Source organism: Neovison vison, chromosome 11 (genome assembly GCF_020171115.1).
Source record: "Neovison vison isolate M4711 chromosome 11, ASM_NN_V1, whole genome shotgun sequence".
Taxonomy (NCBI): Eukaryota; Metazoa; Chordata; class Mammalia; order Carnivora; family Mustelidae; genus Neogale; species Neogale vison.
In genome coordinates this window covers 90,895,658-90,919,833 of record NC_058101.1, presented here as the reverse complement: position 1 = coordinate 90,919,833, position 24,176 = coordinate 90,895,658, and the positions used below count along the sequence as shown (strand labels likewise).

Sequence of the window (24,176 nt, the reverse complement as noted above, 5' to 3'; positions counted from 1 at the left end):
TCCCTTTCCATTATACCGTTCAACAGACTTCTGGATCATGAAATTATATCTCCTATTTTATGTAAGCCAATTTCCTAATGATCAGCTGGCCAATTCTTCTCTAGATAATAACTAGAGAGGGCAGCTGGGTGGCTCAGAGGGTTAAGCCTCTGCCTTCAGCTCAGGTCATGATCTCAGGGTCCTGGGATCGAGGCCCACATCGGGCTCTCTGCTCGGCAGGGAGCTTGCTTCCTCCTCTCTCTCTCTGCCTGCCCCTCTGCCTACTTGTGATCTTTCTCTCTCTGTGTCAAATAAATAAATAAAATCTTAAAAAAAAAAAAAAGCTAGAGCTACAGTAATAACTAGAGCTGTGGTTAAAAAGACCATTCTTGGCTTTTAACTCTACTCCCTTCAATCATTTCTCAAAGTTAGGATTTTCCATTTCTTAACTCACTATTCAAAAGCACTTGATAATTAAAAACTACTAATTACTGGTCATTAAAGAATCAAGGCAACTATAAACTATAATTTTAAGTCTAAGTGACCATTTATTGAATCCATTTAAACTTTTACATTTTCTAAATAGATCCATTTATAAAAGTTTTAGCAGCTTGGAAATGGAGGGGGGCAATTATTCTTGCAAAGGCTAATGTGAAGCAAAATGTCCAGTCGTGAGTATGAAAAGAACATCCTGAACTTTCCAACTCGGGGCACAGCTGTACCAGCAGACTTATTAATTCTGGAATTTCCTCACTCTGCTGCTTATGCAAGATAAAACTTACATGACATCATTGCAGTTTCTCAGCCTCAACTGCTTTTTATTAAGCTTAGGAAAGTATTGCTTTGAATGCTGCTTTTCTTATGAAAAATATTTTCGACCTCCACATGCTCCATTCTGTAGGAAGAAGGGCAGTTCACTTTCTATGAAAGGTGGAAGAATGCCAGCTTTTGCCCAGAGAACAAGCAAGGGGAATCTACTGATCAAAGCACTTCACCAACGTATCAAGGAGTCTTTGGGAAATTATAATACTTTAAAAAGTTAGACTTTCCAGAACTAAGGAAAAAAAATAAGTAAAATTGTGTAAAGATTTCCAGGGCTGAAGCTGGAGTGTTTATTTGATAAACAACAGGGTGTGTCTCTATTTGAATTCCTTAGATAGAAGGGCTGAATTTTAACTCAGGACAGAAATTTTTTTCTGCTTTCTCAATAAATGTGAGATCAACAGGAAGATTTGGTATGTATGGGCAGACATGGGCGAAATCAGAATTTTAAGAGGTTATAGTTCAGAACCAAAAATAATGTGCTTATTTTTCTGTAATGTGTTACATTTTGAAACACATTTCAGTGACAGCTGAAGGGGATGGAGATGTGTCAGGAAATAGGACCGGAAAAAGTCAGAAGGAAAAAAGATAAATTCAATGTCATACCCTATTTTAAAACTGCTGATTGAAGAACTAGTATAGAAGCTGCAGCACTAGCAAAATAAATATAAATGAAAGGGGCAAAAAAGGAATGCCAGAATGAAGCAGTCTGAAAAGAAATGCAGGCTAGCCTGGACAGGAATTAATTGTGTTATTTCGTGCTTTCTGCAGGATTTTCTTCATACCTTTTGAAGTAGTTCAGATTCTACATGTGTACAACTGTCTAATGTGAATTGTCCCCAAACAGATACTCTCAGCACATCTTCTGTATCATTACTTACTTACGGATAACGTAAAAGCTGTTGTTTGGAAGGTGCCAGCTGGCTGCTGGTCTACTACAAATCAGCGATGTAATCTCAAGCAATTCACTTCACTCTGTCAGTCTTCTCCAATTCTTTATGTGGCTCAAGTGCTACCTCTGCCTGAGAACTTCCCTGACCACCCTTATTTCAGAACATATATTTCTAACACATTATTGTGTGTGTTTTTTTTTAAGATTTTATTTATTTATTTGAGAGAGAGAGAGTGCACGCACAAGCGGGGGTAAGGGGGAGAATCCCAAGCAGGCTCCACGCCCAGCATGGAGTCCAAGGCAAGGCTTGATCTCACAACCCTGAGAGCATGACCCCAGCTGAAATCAAGAGTTAGACACTGAGCCATCCAGGTACCCCATTATTGTGCTTTTTTAAAACTCGCACTTATTATTCCCTAACACAATGTGTTAGTCTGGGTCCTCTGGAAAGCAGATGTCAAGATGGGGTTAAATCTGAAAATATTAGGAAAAATGCTCTCAAAAATGAAAAATGTGAAGGAATCTAGAGGTCTAGGAAAGCCAAGAGACTTCAAACAGAAGTGCACTACTTGTCCCACACTACCATGCAGTCGAGGGAAGATGCAGTGCAGCTGTTGGAAAATCCTTGAGCCAAAGTCATCTGTAGGAGAGGCCCTGTGCTTCCCTGAAAGAGTTCCACCTTAGTGTCCCTGTCACGGTCAGTCACTGGCTGGGAGTAGACTGTGGAAGACGGTCTAGGCCTGAATGAAGTGATGGAGGTCACAGTGCACCAACACTGGGGCCCTTGGTCACTAATGTTGTTGGAGATCTGCATGGAGCATTCTTAGGGCCCACCAAAATAATACACGTATTTGTCCCTTCCTTGTTCATCTAGCCCACTGGAATGAATGTTCTCTCAGGGCAGAAACTTTGCCTTTTTTTTTATTAATTGCTTTATCCTCTGTGCCTGGTACATAGTAAAGAACAATAAAAATGTGTTAGATGAATAAATGTATCTGAATTATGGGGATAATATTAGTTGCCATATTAAAAATAATTGCATTATAAAGTATACTACCCCATATATAGTAAGTCCTCAATAAATGTTGTTATGAATATAATAAAAATATATCAACATCATGCTGTAAGATATCAAAGACACTTAGAACTAAGCTAGATTAGAGGTTATATTGAAAATTCTTTGGGATAAATACACTTTGCTCTGATTTGGAACAAACATATGTTGGAGCAAGGAATTTATTAAATGTAGACAAAGAAAAATTAAACTGACTACATTTTTAGGAAAAGCATTAGCATTAACTTCGTTCTCTAGACTCAAAACTGCAGTTAGGATAGCCTTTTTAGGATCTTGTTAGAATAGTCTTATTTCCTGTGAGCTTTCACATATTTTGTGTGTCATTTAAGAAATTTTTCTCATAGTCCTTGGGCTCTATTTAATGTCACGCCCCAGAATGAGAGCCAGCTTGGAACCCACAGTCAGAACAGAGCCACATGGCTCATGACTCACCAGGACCCACATTCTCCCAGCCCACCTTGTGCTGACATAAGCCCAGGGGCCTGCATAACGAGGGTGTGGGACTTAGAGGTTTTCACAGATAACTTATCGGTTTTTAGAGCCATCCTAAAATGAGCTCCCAAACCAGCCATTTCTTGTAGAAATTCAGACACCAAGTGGGTGGGTCAGCTGGGCTCTGGTCTCTGGTTTCAATCTAAGCTTGTTCCAAATCCTCTCCAGGGCCATTCTTCGCATGAAGAAGGTGATGGCAAAATTAGGCCGTGCCACTCTCTGTTATATCTATTATAAAACATGTGCTTCTGAGAATTTTTACTCGAAAATTCCTTGTGAAAGTCAGCCATTTCTTCTGCATGCAATGTCTCTTTTTTGCTCTGATTCCGCTTCAGTTCCCAGGCCTTTAGCTTTTAGTCTTGAGTCAATAAATTCTTCTTTTTTCTTATGAAAAGCCAAATTCTGTTTTGCACAGAACTGTTGGGTTACATCCTTCTGGTTTTTGTCTTAGTTCTCCTAACTTTTATTCCAATGGTGATTCAATTTTCAGGGACGTCCAAGAGAACAAATCAAAGGTTTGCATTTTTATCCGGGATTCCTATCCAATCATGGCAAGATGTTCTTGGCAGAATCTTGAAACCCTGCTGTGTGTCATGCTTGCCTTCAGGGGTGGAGGGGTAAGCTGACAGCTGGGACCAGTGAAGTGCTGAAGAAAGGAGGGAGAAAAGTCCTCTTCGGGGCAGCAAGGCCGCCATGCCCTGGGGGCAGCCTGCTGCTTAGGAATTTTAAAAAATCTACATGGCGGATACTTTCCTTGATCAGTATACCTACCTCGTCAGAAAACCCATCACTCAATCAGAACGGAGTTTCCATGGAACTGATTGCTACAACCCTTTCTTTTTTTTTCCCTCCAAATAAAACAATTTTTCATTTAAATTCCTGTTTGGAATGTTTCAAATCAAGGAGCATAATGGCCCTGGGGCACATGGCTGGTTCAGTCCTAGAGCCAGCAACTCTTGATCTTGGGGTTGTAAGTTTGAGCCCCATGTTGGTATAGAGATTATTTAAAAAAAAAAAAAAAAAGCAGCTATATCGTCCCTAGATTCTAATGTTTTGGTACAAATATCTCTAGAGTATGGTGAATAGAAACAATCACTCCCATATCCTTTCAGGGCAGGGTGGGGAAGGGGGAGGGTGAGGGGTGGAGGGTGTCCTGCCTTGCTTAAAGAAAGTAGGCATCTGGAGTTCATACCCAGGGAAAGGAGTTGATCCCTCTATGAGGTGATGCTAAAATAATGAAAAATTCACCTAAATGTAATCTACCTTTTCTTCTTTTCCACCTTACCCAGTAAAAGCAGGCAGGAATACCTTCCAATTTCCATTCTCAAGCTTAATTTTAAAATTCACTTTCTAATATCCATTTTACCTTAATTCTGCCCATGTGAAAAATTGAAGCTAATGAAGATTTTACAACAGAGTTGATTTGCCTTAGGTCCCAGGCTTCCTTTAAAAGGCTCTGTTCTGGGCCATGCAGCATTCCAGGCTTGGCACCTGTTTTGAAACATAAAGTCAAATGTGAACATGGGCCACACTTATTTAAGAAAAATATTCATGGGGCGCCTGGGTGGCTCAGCGGGTTAAGCCTGTGCCTTCCGATCAAGTCATGATCTCAGGGTCCTGGGATTGATTGAGCCCTGAATTGCATCCGGCACTCTGCTCAGCAGGGAGCCTGCTTCCCGTTCTCCCTCTGCCTGCCTCTCTGCCTACTTGTGATCTCTCTCTCTCTCTGTCAAATAAATAAATAAAATCTTAAAAAAAAAGGAAAAATATTCTTTACTTCTCAGACATAGAAAAAACAGTGAACATATTATATGATTACAGTCACTTTTCTCACAAACTTATCAAAATAATAAAAAACACATTAAACTTATCATAAAGTTACCAAACTTATTTAGATAGAGACTGAATGTATGTGTCTTTTTAAAATTCATATGCTAATATCCTTACCCTCAATGTGATAGTATTAGCAGGTGGTACCTTTGGGAGGTGATTTGATCATGACGGTGTAGCTCTCATGAATGGAATTAGTGCCCTTATAAAAAAGACATCAAAACACTCCCTCACCTCTTTCCCCACATAAGTACACAGTGAGATAGCTGTTTATGAATCAGGAATGGGCTCTCACCAGACACTGAATTTGCTGGCACCTTGATCTTAGACTTCCCAGCTCCCAGAACTATAAGAAGTAAATTTCTGTTGTTTATAAACTACCTAGTCTATGATATTCTGTTATAGTAGTCCAAACATACCAAGACACATAGAAACAGAAAAATCATATTTTCCAATGCATATATGTATACATGTACATATATGGTTAATGACCATAATTATCAAAATTATTTGACTAGGCTATTTGTTCAATTCCATACCCTGATGTTTACTTAAGTGTTCTCTTGTTAGCATAGCAAGGACATTAACATTTTAGATATAATAAGAACAAGTAAAGAATAAGTTATTATTTTCCAAATATAATCCACCAGGACTATGTTAATAGCATAACAAAATACTCTCTTTGGTTTAAATAAACAATCATCAAAGAATCAAAGAACTTTAGATACAATCTTGAAATATTCTAGATTAATCCCCTCATTTACAGAATGGAAATTTAGAGGAGTTCAGAAACTAGCCCAATCTCACAATGCACATCTAAAATTAGGACACCAGAATTCTGCTTCTGATCTCACATTCCACTATCTATTCTCTTTCACTATCTTATTCCACTATCTTATTCTCTTTCTCCTATCTCAGTTGAGAACACAGTCATCCACATAGACACAAGCTGCACACCTTCTAGTGGCATACTGTAAATATGATTTCATATTTATCTAAAATTATATGGATATAGCCTTATATAATTTGCACATCTCATTTATTAACCATAGTTTTAATCACAGCTGTGAATAGGGGTAATGTTAGCAAAATGTGGAGCCAAAGAGTAACGGCCTTTTTATAATGTTAGGAAGTTTTTAGTCAGCAAAAAATTGTTAATGTGATAATATCAAACCAAAATGAATATTTTTTCTAACTGGAAGGGAATACATTTCTACACTATATTGAAGGGGGAAATGCTCCTTCTATTAAAAACCTCTTGGGGTACCTGGGTGGCTCAGTGGGTTAAGTAAGGTCTCTGCCTTCGACTCAGGTCATGATTCCAGGGTCCTGGGATCGAGCCCTGCATCGGGCTCTCTGCTCAGCAGGAGAGCCTGCTTCCTCCTCTCTCTCTCTCTGCCTGCCTCTCTCCCTACTTGTGATCTCTCTCTGTCAAATAAATAAATAAAATCTTAAAAAAAACAAAAAAACAAAAAAAAATACTCTTGTTCACGTCTTTCAAACTATAGTTTTGTTCTGTTAAGGGATCTAGAAATCAATTTCATTGTTTATGATCAAAAGATTTTCATATGAGGGGCGCCTGGGTGGCTCAGTGGGTTGGGATTCTGCCTTCGGCTCAGGTCATGATCTCGGGGTCCTGATATCGAGCCCTGCTTCGGGCTCTCTGTTCGGTGGGGAGCCTGTTTCCCTCTCTCTCTGCCTGCCTCTCTGCCTACTTGTGATCTCTCTCTCTATCAAATAAATAAAATAAAATAAAAAAGATTTTCATATGAAATAGAAAAGGATAAAACATGAGAGTTCATCACTCGCAATCGTAATATTGTTTTAAGAAACTAATGATTTTGTTCTATACATGTCTATGTGAACTGGATCATAGTGTAAAATATACTGCTTTTTCTGGGTTGCAGTCTACAATGTTTGAAGGCTACTCTTCTACCTACTGCTAGCTGCTGTTTAAATGGAAAGGTCAGGGGCGCCTGGGTGGCTCAGTGGGTTGAAGCCGCTGCCTTTGGCTCGGGTCGTGATCCCAGAGTCCTGGGATCGAGCCCCACATCGGGCTCTCTGCTCAGCAGGGAGCCTGCTTCTTCCTCTCTCTCTGCCTGCCTCTCTGCCTACTTGTGATCTCTGCCTGTCAAATGAATAAATAAATCTTTAAAAAAAAAAAAATGGAAAGGTCAGCGCAGTATTTAGCAACTGACTTTTCTTCATCACGTTAAAACTGTTATAACTAATTCTATAAAGAGAGTTATTCGGAATAAAAAGAATTTGAAACAGTAACAGGACAAAACTTGTAGAAAACAATTTAATCAGAAAACTTTGATTTTAAAATATACAGAGTCTAGGGTGCCTGGGTGGCTCAGTCCATGGAGTGGTTAAGCTTCTGACTTCAGCTTAGGTCATGAGGATTGAGCCCTCATGGGATTGAGCCCTGAGTCTGGCTCCAAGCTCAGTGGGAAGTCAGCTTCTCCCTCTCCCTCCCCCCTCCCCCTGCTCATGCTCTCTCTCTCAAATATAAATAAATAAAATCTTTTAAAGAAATAAAATGTAACTAGTCTTTAACAAACGTTCCTGGGATATTATTTCCCAAGAATTAGATTGTTTTCTCCCAGCACAATTTCAGTTTCAGGACTTGTTTTACAGATAAGAGAAAGAAAGATTCAAGAACACTAATAGTTGAGAATTAGAAATAAATTCAGTCCTTTAGAATTTCTGCTTTATAATACCTATAATTCTTTGAAGTATTTCTATCAGTAAATATTTTCCAATAGTTTTATTACTCTATTAAAAGGTGCTGTATTTCCCTCTTTCCTTTTGACTGTGAAGTGAATTTCAATAAGGAAGTTCAACTTGAAAACACTGGTGCCCTGAATATTTTTGTCATCTTTACAAAGAAAAGTGCTCTCCAGGGCAACTTCCTTTGGGCTCAGTGCTTCAGCCAATATGCTATGAGGAAAAGATATGGTGTTATTCTACTATTGTATTTCTTAAAGAACTACTTTAAAAACAAGTCAATCCAAGATGTAAAGTCGTGTGTGTGTGTGTGTGTGTGTGTGTAAAGTCGTGTGTGTGTGTGTGTGCATGGCTTAGATTTGTTAGTTTCCCAGGGGTGAGAAAATAAGTTTGATAAATTCCCAAACATCTTAGTATTTTTCATCAAGTCAAAGTACTACTATAGATATCACAATTCAGAAAAAGAAAATCTTTACTTGTGAAATGCTCTCGATGACTTCCTTATGTTCTCCTTCCCTTATCTTTCAAAAGGGTATAAAGATGCCAAGTATGTTTATCACCAATGCTTGAAAATAGAAGAAATTTCATTGTACTTTAAGAGACAAAAGACTACTATCTCTTATGAAACCTCAGAATATTTCAGGGAAAGTATTTCACACAGGCCAATTCCAAGTGTTTCAGAATTGGGTTTCAATTCAATTACTTAGAATCCAGCACAAACTTGGGTAACTTTACTTCCCTGAACTTAAGTTTTCTCACCTATACATTGAGAGACTTTAACAAACTAATCTCTAAGATCCTTTCTATCTCTAAGATTTTAAAAAACCTTATATGTAAAACATGCTATAAAACTTGTTTTATAAAAAAATTGAAGGGAAAGAATATTTACATACAAACCATAATTGGGCTAATTGAAAAAAAAAATCTGTTTTTATTTTTGGGTGTCATATTTTTTCAGAAGTTGACAGCAAAAGTGCATCCTGAGCTCAGTTCACAGATGGTATATGGAGCCCGTTACTGCATTTTCCAGAGACATGTTGATAAGTCCATTGTCAGTGAACATAGATAAGAGCCTCCTTAGATGAAGGCCCACACAGGGAAAAACAATTTTAGGTGATGACAGAAAAATGTTTTCCTGTTACCAATAACTTAAATATCATATCCACTTTTGATTTCAGATCAGAGCCAAACAAGTTTAAGCTACAGGTTTGTGCATATTTTTGTTCTTTTGCTCTCATTCTTTACATTCTACTTGTATTTTAATTTCTCATCGCTCTGATTTGTCTTTTTACTTTTATTTTGTCACTACTTTATGCTATTTGTTTGAATTCATTTAATATGATTATTCAGAATTCACTTTAAATACTTTTTTTAGGATGATGTGAATTATTATGAATGAATGGATTGATTAGCTTAATATTTACTAGGCCTCAAAAAATTGTTGGGAGAGAACTGAGTATTTTTGGCTTGAAAAAACAAAAATATTTTCCCAGTGAAGTAGTATCTTATAGAAAAGTGAATATAGATTTCTGTTGTTACAAAGAAAGAAATAAGACCAGTATGTGGAAATTACTGATAGATTTCAATTCATTGTGATGAAAATTTCTTAAGTTAGTTTTAAAAAGGAATAGGCTGTACCACGAACATCAAGTTTTCTACCATGTCACTATATTTGAACAGAACTTGGACAACCACTGGTAGGGATGATCCTTCAGTGAGTGGGAGGCTGGACCAGATGTAATCTAAAGCCTTCCACATCTTTGAGATTGTAATAAAATACATAGTACTGCAAGAAAAACAATATATAGGTTCTTATAGCATCACATTGTCATTGATGACAACAGTATTGGTAATTATAACAATAGCACTAATGGCTGTAATAATACATTATAGGACTTTACTTGCTTTTATTTGGGGCAGTATCAGAAGATATCACATGTAAGTTTTATTTCTCATCACAGTTCTACAGACAAGAAAATTAGAATATTTCAAAGTGAAATAACATACAAGGGTAATGAAATTTCCTAAGCTGACAATAACTCGGCAAAAATTTAGGCTAACCACTAGCTGTGGTTAACTAATAGATGTTGACTATAGTATAGTAAAGGTTTAGAAAGATTGGGATGTATGGCTAGTAAAGTTTTGATTAAGAAAGAGCTGGTTACGATGCTAGGGACATTGAATTTGACCTTCTGGTGTTTAACAAAATGTCATGCTGCAGAGCTTTGAGAAGTGTGGTAAACACTCAACTCCTGAATTTCCTATCTTAGAATAGCCTAGAGGACTTTCAGGGATTTTCTTCTCTACCTCACTTCCTCCCATAGCTGCATTATTCTTTCAGACCAACTACTCTAAATGGCAACATGCATTGCCACAAGCAGCTCTGAGGTCCCATCTACAGCTTTACAATCAGAGAGAAGATCCAATATGAAACTGCTCTGAAAGGATGCTGATTAGCTTGAGTCACCCATACACCAATCACTGGGCCAGTAAAGGGTGAAATACTCCACTTGGAGTTATGCCCACCCTATGGCTAAGTTATTATTATAACCTGTGGGTGTGTTATTATTAAAAGCAGGAAGACTTTCCTACCTACAAAGATTTCTGGATGGGATACGTAGTACAATGTCAATTTCCTTTTTTCCCATCTGTTGGCTTCAGACGGCCTTTTTGCTGCTTAACTTGTGACCTATTACAAGCCTATAATTTAAAACTCAGTACTTAGATATGCCAAGAACCGGTAGAAAGTTTGAACTTAGAGGATTAAAAAGTGTTCAGTCAGGGTTTAGTCAAATTCTCGAGCAGGGTGAACTAAAGGGCACTCTTCTGTAATCTCTAAATGAGGAGAGGAGATGTGATGAGTCCTTATTATCCACAGTTCAGATTATTTTTCAAGAGTGGAGAGAGGGGTTGCCTTGTCAGTTATATTTGCAAATAAATAATTACTGTACAATATAATTTTTATAATAGAAATACACTCAAAAAAGGTGAAGAAAAGGCAAAGCTGTCTTGGAAAATTATGAAAGGTTCCATAAAGGAGGTAAGCTTTCAATTCAACTGAGACCCAAAGGATCCTGAAAGAACGTGGTAGGATCACAGAAAAGCAAGGAGTTCAGTATGGCTAGTGTGGAGTAAATGGGCAAGAATGGCAAAAGATAACAGTCTGAAGCAAGATCATGAAAGGCCTTATTGGTGATGGGACACCCCTGAAAAAATTTTTGCAGAGGAATATTGTGATCATATTTTCATGTTAGAAAAATTAATAGAATGTAGGTTGGAGTGGAGTGGGAAAGAACAAAAGGTATTGCAACTGTCCAAGAGATAATAGTCAGGAGAGGTGCTAATTACTTGATGGACTGACAGTGAGAGTAAGCATTGAAGAGGAGTGGACCTGAGGGATACTTAAGGAGATGAGTCAATAGAATTAGGATAGAGGAAGTGAAGGAAGTGTAATATAGGGGTACTCCTGGATTTCTGTCTTGGGTAACTGGGTACCATTATCTGAAATTGGGAATGAAAATGGGCTAGTTTCCAGATAGGTGGGGAGCATTATGGATTGGGACTAGGGAATGTTGAAGATAGCAGAATCAATTTACTACCTATTTTAAGATATCTGTGGGCTATTCAAATGAAGACATTGTTGCTTAAAAGTCTAACCTGAAGATATACATCTGGGAGTCCTTGGTGCACTGGGACACCTGGTAGCTAAGTCCCTGATGGAAAAGAGATTGTTCAAGGATACAAGGGGAGTAATGTCAGACAACAAAAGAAAATGGAGAGCTTAGGAACACAGAGGGCCTTAAAAAAATATTTAAAGTGTATCAGAGATGTAGTTGCAGAACCAAGAAATAGTGGTACTAGGGAAACCGAAAGGAGAGTTAATAGTGTTATTGTGTTTTTTAAAAAAATTTTATTTATTTATTTGACAGAGATCACAAGTAGGCAGAGGGGCAGGCAGAGAGAGGGTGAAGCGGTCTCCCTGCCCAGCAGAGAACCTAATGCGGGGTTGGATCCCAGGACCCTGAGATCACCTGAGCTGAAGGCAGAGACTTAACCCTCTGAGCCACCCAGGTGTCCCCAGTGTTGTTGTTTTTTAATGCATTTTTCCCCCCTCTTCCTCCAGAAGTTTTGAATTTCTTGAAGGAAGGAACTATGTCTGTATTTTCTTTAGTGCTTAATTCAGTGAAGGGAATATACTGAGTGCTCAATAAATTCACTCATTCAGTCTCAAGCAAAATGTACCTATATCAATGTAAAATGTTTCTTCATTCTAATTCTTCAAATAAACTTTTAGTTGCCTATGAGTTTACTTACATCAACTTTCATAAGTTTCAAAATTTTATTATTTATTGAGAAGGATCTTTGATACTAAAGATGGCAGTGGGTTTTTTAAAACTTCTATATTTTAAAAAACATTTTACCAAAATTTAGCCCAATTTCGAGGCAGCAGCTTGTAGCTTAAAGCTTGTTCTGAAGCAGAGTAAGAAGACCGCCAAATTCTTCTTACCACAATTAACTACGAACCGAGTCAACACGTTTATCCAGGATTTCGCTTTATTTATAGTCACGACACAACCAGTTGGGCAATATATATTCATGCCAATGGAAGCCATTTAACTGTAAGCAAACGATAATGATCCACAGAAAGCCAAAAGAAACTGCATACCCACGTGCGATTTGGAAGCCAAGCCGTACAGGTTTTTTTTTTTTCCTCCGGTAACAATACTTAACCCAGTCCTTCGTGGGTCCGCGTTCCTGAGAAAATACCGAATATATTGACCAAGAGCACCGGAATAATCACCAACGCTTAGGAGACCTATCCCCTCCTTCCCTCTACACCACACAAGCTAGCCACACGCACCTTCCCCAAAAGCTAAGTCTTAACACTCCGCTCTTGCCTTAGGGGAACTTCAAGCTCCTGCTCTCGCGGGATCTCGCGCCTTGGAGTAAGTCAACTGGATCGCGCGCCCAGTCGAACCCCCGCGGGAATACAGCTCTCCAGGTCCGGAAAGCCGGGAAATCGCGTGTGGGGCGGGGCTAGGTCGGCGAGCGTGAAGGCGGGGCCTTTCCCGAGGAGGCGGGGCGGGTCTCCTGGGACCTGTTGATCGCAGGTGTCACTGCCCTGACTGGCCCTTGGATGTTGGGGCGTGTGCGCATGCTCCGTGCTCAGGGTCGAGCTCTGGGCGGCGAGACCAGACGCCTCTGCTTCAGTTCCCGGTGAACCTCGGCTGCAGCGGCAGCTGTTAGAGTGTCAGACGGGTGTTGGCGCGAGGCAGAGCCGGGCCACCGGGAGGTAGTCCGGTGGAAGTGGAAGGCCCGTATTTCTTTATCTGGACCACACTCTCCCTCTCGTTAGGAAGGCAGAGCTCAAGGTAAGTCTCCGAAACTAGTCCCTGGATAGAGATCCAGCGACCTGCGACCTCCGCCCCGGGCCCGAGTGGGAGACCCTTTCCAATGCCAGACCTTGTTTCTCCCGTAGCAGCCCTGCGACATCCTCCGCCCCCGCTCCGCGGACTCTTTGCCGGGATTCAGGCACCCGAGGTTACGCAGCCTTCCCGCCTCCTTCCCGCCGGGTCCCGGCCCGGAGGAGATGCGTCTGGCCAGGCGGGAGGAGGTGCTGTATTTCCTGGGTCGTGGTTGTTCACTGCTGTCGTGTTTGAGGCCAGACACGAGGCAGAACCTGGGAGGACAGCTGGGTCGCTTAGTGCGTTGGGATTATGAGTATCACGCTTACTTGGCCCCTGCCCCTCACCTGCCGAGCAGCCACTGCTTCGTCCCAGCAGCAGCTTTTCAAAGGGGTCCGGATGGTTATGTTGCGCTCCTTGGAGAAGAGAGATGACTGGATTCGTAGAATATTTGGGCTTGTGGCTTCTGGGTGGTAGTAGTAATTTATAAAGTTAATGTTTAGCTTTTAAACGGCGACTTATGGGGCGTTTATCAAACTACTTTCAAACATCGTTGGAGAACAGGAAGTACTTGTACAGGTGTACTAGGGAGGCTTTCTAAAGCCTGCAATCTGAGCGTGTTCTGAGGTTTTGTTATCCTGCCACAGGGTTTTCTCGGTCAGTGCAAAGTCTGATTAATGCTTGCAAAATGTACAGCAAGGCTTTATTTGTTAGACAGCAGAGTATGCCAGAATGTTTCCTTATCTGGAAAAATATATGTATTTTTGCAAGGGATTTTCAAGGCTATTTATGAGGAATGTTTAGATTAGGGTCTGATTCGCTTTTAATTCTGTTCTTTAAAGAAAACCCTTGCTAATTCTCAGCGTCTAAAAGAAGTAGCAAGTGCTAACACAAAATGCTGATTGAATATACTTTTGGCTAAATTGATACTTTTAAGTTTAATTTCCTATTTTCAGTTTCCTGATGATGGGCCTAGGCAAAGCGCTTTCATCTTGTGAAAGAGAAATTTTTTAAAAAAACCTTTATTTTGCAAAAGTCATTTATATCTGTCATTGTCATAAGAATTCCAAATAGAATCACTGTTGGTAAGAGTTAATTATAGTCAAACAAAAACACAGTTTTTGTTTTTGTTTTACATTTTAGAGGCTCTTAAAATAAGCTTTTCGGACAGTATGTCTAGGTTCATGATGAGTGGTGATAACCCATGAAAGTGATTTATTTAATAAATTAGTTCATAAATTAAAGTCATTGGTAGTTATGTGTACTTTTTTTCCTACAGTGTAAAAATAAGTGATCAAGAACAGACCTTTTTTTGTCTATTAATTTAAAAACTTTTTTATAAATGCATAGTGTTCATGGGAACTTGACATTAGTTTTTTAAAAGATTGCTATTTTACTGTGAGGGGGTACCCTTTTCTGCTTAGTGTGTTCTTCTCCTTGAAAAAGGAAATCTCGGGGCGCCTGGGTGGCTCAGTGGGTTGAGCCTCTGTCTTCGGCTCAGGTCAGGGTCTCAGGGTCCTGGGATGGAGCCCTGCATCCGGCTCTCTGCTCAGCGAGGAGCCAGCTTCCCCCTCTCTCTCTGCCTCTCTGCCTCCTTGTGGTTTCTGTCTGTCAAATAAATAAGTAAAATCTTAAAAAAAAAAAAAAAAAAAGGAAATCTCTTTTCAAAAACTTATAAGTGATTCAAGATCTTTTATATTATTTAGTGTCAAATGTTTCTTTTAAACTATAGTGTCAAGAAATATAATCTTGAAATTATGGTTTAGAACCTTGTTTTAGTGAAAAGGAGAGTTTAAAATGAACATTTTTACTTATTTTAAGGTGATGTACACATCAAAAAGTCAAAATCAGTGTTGTTTTTCCTGTTGAAACTGTTTGGAATTCACTCACTTACCATGCTAGGGAGGATGTTGCTTTACCCTACAATTTTCCAAAAGTATGTTTGAAATCTATGAAGTGGTATATTAAGCTACCCTACAAAGAGCTTTACTTATTACAATACTTGGCAGATCTTGTTATTTGACAGCTTTAACTATAAGGTGTTTCTTAATTATAGACCCCAAAGACAACCTATAGCAAGGTTGTTTATGTAGTGCATCTGAAAGTATTTTGAATACATAGTGTGCTAGGATACTAGGGCCCCCAAAATTGTCAAGCCTACTTGAGCTCTTGGATTAAGGGAAGAAGTGTACTAATTTATGTCATTTTTGGAGAACTAGCTAGAGATTGGTGATAGTACAAATGTATATTATTATTAATTTTGTATAGATGTAATGATTTTAGAAGCTTTTGCATTACAAAAGATGCACATAGTAGGAACAAGAAATGGATGCAAACTGTTCCACCACAGATAAAATCTTCAAAGGTTATTTAAACTTTAAATAACTTTATATAATATCCTAATCTTGATGAGTTACTTTTAAGATAATGGGAATATTATATTTTTATATCTATGTATCTATCTATAGACTATTTAGGTAAGAAATATCTAGTCTTTGCTTTTCCAAGTTAACCCATATCCTCTATCAGTAGTTCTTTTTTATTTTTTTAAAGATTTTATTTATTTGACAGAGAGAGATCACAAGTGGGCAGAGAGGCAAGCAGAGAGAGAGAGAGGAGGAAGCAGGCTCTCCTGCGGAGCAGAGAGCCTGATGTGGGACTCGATCCCAGGACGCTGAGATCATGACCTGAGCTGAAGGCAGAGGTTTAACTCACTGAGCCACCGAGGTGCCCCGCCTCTATCAGTAGTTCTTAAAGTAGGGTCCATGATTAGAACTGTGGTCTGTGGTTAGAACTGAATTTTAAAATAATTGGTTTTCTTTGTGATCTTATGATTTTTTCTTTCTTCCTTTCAACTATGAATTTTATTTTATGCATTTACAAACATCATTCCAAGGAGCCCATAAACCTCATTAGGCCACCAAAAGTGTCTCTGACATTCACAAAAGTGCTACAAACCATTGCATCTGGTTGAAGAATTTTTGTTTTAAATAAGTCACTTCAGAAAAGTTGCTGCGTATATTCATATTTGTAATTCATCAAAAAATACAATATTATGCAACAAAACCATATTCTAATATCTTAGCTGTTATTTCAGTCATCTGAGTTGTGGCATTTTTTAAATCAGTATGGTATTTTTGAGTACATTTTGTAAATGTAACTTCTGTTTACTTCTATTTGGTAAATATTGACCTACAAAAAGCAGTTTGAAGAAATACTGTTCCTTTGGAATTTGGAAACTTTTTTTACTTAACTTTTTGTGATTTTTTGATTAAGCAACTTTTCTCAATGAACATTTATCTATTGTTATGCTAGACACAGAGATTGTAAAATTAATAAGACAACATTAAAGTCATCAAAAATTTGAGTTCTTCCTTTTCAGAGCCTTATCTCTGGCTGTTCCCAATCCTCCCCGAACTGAACTGAGTTTCCAAAGATAAAATCGTTTTTTTTTTTTTCCCCTTATATCCTTGCCTTTGCAAGATGCTGCTTCTCCTCTTTCAACTTCCCAGTCACCCGTACCATACCTGTGAAGTATTTTCTAATCCACCAAAAGACAACAGATTATCACTTCATTTTTGTGTTACCACTATATTTTGATCTATATCATACAAAGATCTATATTGTGTTGCTGTAGAGGGAAGACAGAATAAGGGAATCTGGAGATGATGGTATGTGTACTGCCATCTTAAGTGTAAAGAAGAGTACTGTATGCACAGCGCAAAGGATGGTAGGCAGAGGAGCTTTCTAGGGGACCCAGAGACAGAATGATAGCAATGTCCAGGTGTGTTTTGAGTGCTCTATTTATTTTTTATGGCTGGGTAGATCATGTTATTTATGAATCAAAATAGTGGTTAAGGAAGTTTGTAGTTACTTTTCTGAAGAATGGTATGTAGGTTGGATTTTTCTAAATTCAATCTCTATTGCTTACATTGTTATTGCAGAGTTGCTTTCCATTGATTTCTGATGTATTGCCTTCTAACATTTTACCTCAGTTTCTCTAGTCTAAAAGCTTGTAGTTGAATGCTTAAAATAATACTGTGATGAAACCACTTGTAAAGTGAAGCATTTCCCAACATTTTCTTGTAAATTAGAACTTTTCATGTTAAATTTTCTTAGAAGTAGGATATCTTTGTAAATGAAATCGCTTATTTTCTACTAAGAATGACTTATTAACAGATATTACGATTCAGAAATTGTTACTTTATTGTACAATGTATCTGATATAACTAAGGCTATAGTCAAGATTGATAAATCAGTTTAAGGAAATGGAGAAAGATAGCAAAGTGAGATATAAAATAGTATGATATAGCTTTTACTTTCTTTCGAATGTTTATATTATTAAAAATAATTTCACTTTGAAGACAGTGTTTTTTCTGTCATTATAATTAGCTTACATTTACTGAATACCTGCTCTATTTTAGACATATAAAATACGTATATTTTATACATGGTTTATGATACTATGACTTCTTTTAAAAGATTTTGTTTATTCATGAGAGACAGAAAGAGAGAGAGAAAGAGAGGCAGAAGGAGAAGCAGGAGCAGGGAGCCTGATGCAGGACCCTGGGATTACAACTTGAGCTGGAGGCAGGTGCTTAACCAAAGGCAGACAACCGACTGAACCACCCAGGCACCCAGACTATGATCTTTTTATAAAATTGTGATTATAGATTATGTAACTGATATGATTTTAATGGTTGAATAGTTGAGTGATGTTCTGTGCTACTGGGAACTTGATCAGAGGTGGAGGAAATGATTGTGAGGCACACGAGGTCAGTATCAGACCATGGATTCCATCCTTGTCAAGAACCTACCAGGGCATTCTTTGTCCACCAGGTGTTTTATGCCTTGGCATCTTCGAAACTTCTGAGGCTGCGTAAAAATCTCTTGCTCCTCTCATGGTAGTCTTCCCTGTTTTTAGGCAAGCAGGCTCTTGGAACCCTAAAAGATTTTCCTTCTATAATATATGCTGTATAGGCCTGAAATAATCCTACTTCCTTGACCTAGTGGCCAGATGGTGGGAAATTGTCCTGAACTCTGATGGCCTAGGTCATCTAAGTTAGGAATACTCATTTGTTCATTAAAGTTTCACTTTATTTCCTGAGCTTCCTTCAATTAATATTTAATGAGTACTTACCGTGTATTGGGTACTGATTTACATACGTGGGATTCACGATTGGGAGGAGAAACAATAATAATCCTAATACTTCAGTTATAACAGCATATAAGATGGTGGTGAATGCCAAGGAGAAAAGAAAAGATAGAGCATGGTAAGGGGGATTTGGAGTGTGGAGTGGAGGTTATGATGGGTTGCAATTTTAAGTCCGTAAAGGCCTCATTTAGAAGGTGATTTTAGAAGAAGGCAATCATGAAGGGAGCCAGGGAGAAGCCATGTGTGCATCAAGGGGAAGTGTATTGCAGGCAGAAGAATAGCCAGAGTAAGGGCTTTAAAGCAGGTGTTTGCATGGTATATTCAGAAATAAGAAGGAGGCTGAAACAGCGGCAATAGAGAAAGTGAAGGGAAAGTAGTTAGAGATGAAGGTGAGGGGATGGGCAGGTGTAACATAGTAAGAAATTTGTATTTGGTCTCTGGCTTCATTTCCTGACATACAGCTCCTAAAACCCTTGGAGCATCTCTGGAAGTGATTTTTTCTTTTCCTTTTTCTTTCTTTCTTTCTTTTTTTTTTTTGCATGCTAATGAGATAACAGCTGGTTGGGGGCTCCTGGATAGCCTTAGGTTGGGGACTGGTTGCCAGGGGAACCAACTCTGTGATTAGAAGAATTGAACTCTCAGTTTGTGCACCTTCCTCTACCTCCAGGGAGGGGAGTGTGGTGGAGGTTGAGCTAATCACTAATGGCTAATGATTTAATCAGTTGTGCCTACGTAATGAAGGCTCCATGAAAAATCCTAACTGGGGGCACCTGGGTGGCTTAGTCAGTTTAGCGTCTGCCTTCTGCCCAAGTCATGATCCCAGGGTCCTGGGATTAAGCGCCACATCTGACTGACTGCTCAGCAGGGAGCCAGCTGCTTCCTCTTCTCTCCCTGCCTGCAGCTCCCCCTGCTTGTATGAGCTCTCTCTCTCCCTCTCTGTCAAATAAATAAATATAATCTTTAAAAAAAATCTTAACTGAAGGGGTTTGAAGAGCTTTTGGATTAGTGAACATGAGGAGATGCTGAGAGGGTGGTGTCGGGAGAGGGGGCATGGACACTCCATGCCCCTTCCCACGTACTTTGCCTACACATCTCTTCCGTCTGGCTGTTTCTGCCAGTCTACTCAGTAACCTGAGTTCTGCGAGCTGTACTAGGAAATTAATCAATCATCCTTGAAAAAGGATCTCTTGTGGAGACCCCCCAAATTATAGGCGATTGACCAGAAGTATGAGTGACAACTTGGGACACGTGATCAGTGTCTGAAGTGGGAGGGGTGGCCTTGTGGGACTGAGCCCTTGACTTGGGATCTGACACTAACTTCAGGCAGATAGTGTCAAAACTGAGTTAAATTGTAGGGCACCCTGTTGGCGTCCACTGAGAATTGAAGAATGGCTTGTGGAAAATTACATTTGGTCTCAAGCACTGTGAGAGTATAGAAGAAAATTGTTTTTACTTTAGCAGATAGTGCAGGGCCTCACAGGCTATTATAAAGACATTTTGGGGTTTACTCTGAATGTAATAAAGACCCATTGAAAGGTTATAAGAAGAGGGGTGACATTGTGATTTTATTTTAGAAGGATATTTTTGTCTGTTCTTGAGGATAAATTTCGAAAGGTAGGGGCTGAAGCTAGGAGACAATTAGGAGGCTATTCTAGCAATCCAGGCACGTTTTGAAGATGGGTAATACAAGAATAGAAGTGGAGGTGGTGAGAATTGGTCACATTCTAACAGATATGTGAGAAAGAAGAGTTAAAGATCATTCCAAGTATTTGTTCTGAGCCACTGGAAAAATGATGTTACCATCAATGGAGATGGGGAAGGAAGGTATAGATAAAACAGGAGTTCACTTTTGGGTTTTGTCAAGGCAAAGAAATGTTATGTTATGCCTGCTTAGGTATAATTCTTTTCTGGAGATGGTATCTAAAAGCAGATTGCTATAATCCATTGTCTTTACTGATCATAGTCTATATTCTGGATACACATGAACTCATGTCTTTCTCTAGTTAGCTACCAGTGGGAACTAGTGAGTAGGTAAAAGTCATAAGAAATAAACATAGTTCTTTTCTGGACAAAAAGAAATAGAGCAAAAAAGTGCAGAACATTGACAATTATTTAAAAATTGCTGTTTTTATTGGTAGAGGTATAATATTTTCTTAATACTTTAATCTCATTTTCTTTGTTTTATAAATTTTCTAGTACACTCTTCTCTAGTACTTCCATTTGTAGAGTAACAGTGGTTTTGTATGTCGAAGGACACTTTTTCTTCAATTATATCTTCTTTAATCTTTTAACTTATAATAGTGAACATACTTCTATAGTGAATTAGATTTTTAATGGTGTCAACTTGCTGTGCATCTTTACCTTCTTATCTAGAAACCTTAAATACTTTTACTAGTTAGATGAACTGTTGTAGTATGTCTGTAAAAAGTCTTCAGTGTTTCCTTGAGCTGCTATATTTCTTATTAGTGAAAAGATGTTAAAATGAAATTTTACTTTACAGTGTGGCGGCTCAGCCAGAGTATATTTCCATAGCTTTATTAGCAGCAGTTCTATATTTCTGTAGCATTATGGATATTTCTAATTTTCTTGATATAATACTTCTGTGTTGTTTTAAAAGTCTATATAATATTCTGTTTTACAACCAAAACAAACCCCAATAAATATAAAAGAACAAAGGAGTCTCATGGCTTTATCAGCTATTATATTAGTTTTCTGGGGCTGCTATAATGAAGTACAACCAACTGGATGGCATAAAACAATAGAAATTTATTCTTTAACAGCTCTGGGGGCTTAGAAGTCCAAAATCAAGGTTTGGCAGAGTTGGTTTATTTAAGGGACTCTGAGCAGAAGCCTTCCTTTCCCCTTTCTAGTGATGGCTGTCAATTCTTGGTGTTCCCTGACTTGTAGCTCTATCACTCCAATCCTTAGTAGTATTCTCTCTGTGTCATTAAATAGTATTCTGTGTGTGTGTGTGTGTCTCCTAATGATAACTGCTAGTCTTATTGGATTAGGGCCCACCCTAATGACTTCATCTTAACCTAATTACATGTGCCCTATTTCCAAATGTTCACAGGCACTGGAGGTTAGGATTTTAATATACCATTTGGTGGACTTAATTCAACTTGTTTTATAGCTTAATGTTCACTTTTAAATTGAAGAAAAGGGAACACTTCCAAACTTATTTTATGAGGCTATTTTTACTCTGATACCAGAGATAAATAAGGAGACTCTAAGAAAAGAAGATAAAGGCCAATATCCCTGATGAATATAGATGGAAGAATTCTCAAAAAAATATTAGCAAACCAAATTCAGTAGCCTATTGAAAGGATCGTAATGCCATGATCATGGGGGATTTATCCTTGGCATGCAAGGATGGTTCAACATTTGCAAATCAATGTATATCATTTCCACATTAAGAGAAGGAAAGATTAGATGCAGAAGAAGCATTTAACAAAATTCAATATAAAAATTCTTTCAATATAAAAATTCTCAGAGAAGTGGTATAGAGGGAATGCGTCTCACTATAATAAAAACATATATGACAAGCCCACAGCTAACATCATTCTCAACTATGAATGTCAAAAGCTTTTCCTCTAGGATCAGAAATAGAATGGGTATCCATTCTCACCACACCTGTGAAAGTCCTAGACAGTGCAAATAGTCAAGAAAAATAAATGGCTGGGGCTCCTGGGTGGCTCAGTGGGTTAAGCCCCTGCCTTTGTCTCAGGTCATGGTCCCAGGGTCCTGGGATCGAGCCCTGCATTGGGCTCTCTGCTCAGCAGGGAGCCTGCTTCCCCCTCTCTGCCTGCCTCTATGCCCACTCGTGATCTCTCTGTCAAATAAATAAATCTTTATAAAAAAAATGGTATCCAAATAGGAAAGGAAGAAGTAAAACTATTGCTATTTGCAGATGACATTACATTATATGTGAAAAACCTAAAGAATCCACCAACACCTGTTAGAACTAATAACTCGAATTCAATAAAATTGCAGGATACAAAATCAACATACAGAGATCAGTTGCATTTTTTTATTCAGTCAATTTTATCTGACCTTAAAATTGCTAATCAAATTTCTTTTGGCTTATACTTTTCTGGTATATCATTTTAATTTTATAGTTTTGTGTATATACACATATATAACTTATATAATGTATAAATGTAACTAAATATAATATGTAACTTTAACTAATATACATAATATAGTTTTTTTTAGTACAGGCCTTTTTTTTTTACTTTAATTTTCTAGCTTGATTGTCCATCCCCATTTTAACAAGATATATATACACTCCTTGCTCAGATGTTCATTGAAAGTATATAGATTTTTTCACATATATTATTTTACTGAATTAGGATTATATTATATTTCTGCATTTTGCCTTCGTCACTCAAAAATACCCTGTTATATAATTATGTCCCTACTTATGGACATTCATTTTGTTTCTTTCCTTATTTTTGCACCTACCAACTATATCTCAGTAAAGTAGTACTTTTGGGGGGGGGTGGCATAGATTCTCAGTATTGGGGTTTTTAGATTGAATTGTGTTTTTAATTTTAACAGTTGTTGCCAGGTTGATATAATATTCCTACAAGTTTATTATAGTATAATTACATTTTTTATTAGTCAACAATAAGAGAAAGTACCTCTTTCCATTTATCTCCACCAACAATGTTTAAGTTTTTGCCAGCTGATGGAAAGAAACAAATTACATCTTAATTACTCTCATCTGTTGAGGTCTCCAAGATTCCTGACATTCCTAGGTTTGGTGATTTTGTAGAATTTTGAGCACTCAGCATATATTCATACTTACTGCTCTGCTTTATTAATTATAACAAAAGGAAATAAAGCAAAATCAGCAAATGGATAAGGATCATGGGATGAAGTGTGATAGAAATCAGGCAGTTTCTTCTGATTTTCTTCCAGTGGAGTCACATGAAGCACATGAATTCCTTCAGCAACAAATTGTGGTATCATATATAAAATGCAGTCTACCAGAAACCTGTTTAGAGATTCAGTCCGTAGAATTTTTTATTGGAAAGGGGCCACATAGTTGTCCTCTATCTCAAATGTTATCAGCGCTCCAGACTTCCAGAAGGAAAGCAGGTATTCAGGATAAACCACATTGTCTGCACAGTTTCGGTATAGTGACCAGCTCTCACTAGTTATTGTAGTGGGAATCCTCCCAGAAATTTAAATTCTAAAAGCCTAAAACCTTGCAAGCTGGCTTTCTAAGGATAGCAGTCTCTGGCCTGCTATGCTGTCCTTTCTTTTTCCTTGTTTCTTAAGTAGCTTTATTGTAATATAATTCACATGTCATACAATTCACTCATTAAAAGAGCACAGTTCAGTGGTTTTTAGTATATTTACAGGAAGGTAAACCTATCACCACAATTTTAGAACATTTTTATCACCTTAGAAAGGATCCTCGTACCCTTTTGCTTTCCCTCTTCCCTTCTCATCTCTATAGACCCACTTCTCCAGTCTAAGCAACCACTTATCTCCCAGCTGTCTGTAGATTTCTCTGTTCTGGACACTTTGTATGAATGGAGTTGTAACATGTGGTCCTTCCTGAATGACTTCTTTCACTTAGCAGAATGTTTTCCATGTTCATCCATATTGTAACATGTAAAAGTACTTTTATTTTTATGGCTGAATAATATTCCATTGTATGAGTATGTATACGCACAAACTCACTCATACTGTATGTTGTTTATCCACTCATTAGTTGATGAACATTTGGGTTGTTTCCACCTTTCATCTGTTAGAAACATTGCTGTGTTAGCTCTTTTTTTTCAT

General features: G+C 38.1%; 1 protein-coding gene across 3 annotated transcripts in view; it reads left to right on the top strand.

Annotated features, from left to right (window-relative positions):
* Window positions 1-12,924: 12,924 nt before the first annotated feature.
* The window catches only part of USP53 (ubiquitin specific peptidase 53), a 67,509-nt gene continuing 56,257 nt past the window's right edge, over window positions 12,925-24,176 (top strand). The window contains exon 1 of one of the 3 annotated variants that reach the window (XM_044224103.1): window positions 12,925-13,192. The gene's annotated coding sequence lies outside the window, so the exon portion shown is untranslated. The remainder of the gene's footprint in view (window positions 13,193-24,176) is intronic. The other 2 variants (XM_044224104.1, XM_044224105.1) reach the window with 2 other exon arrangements.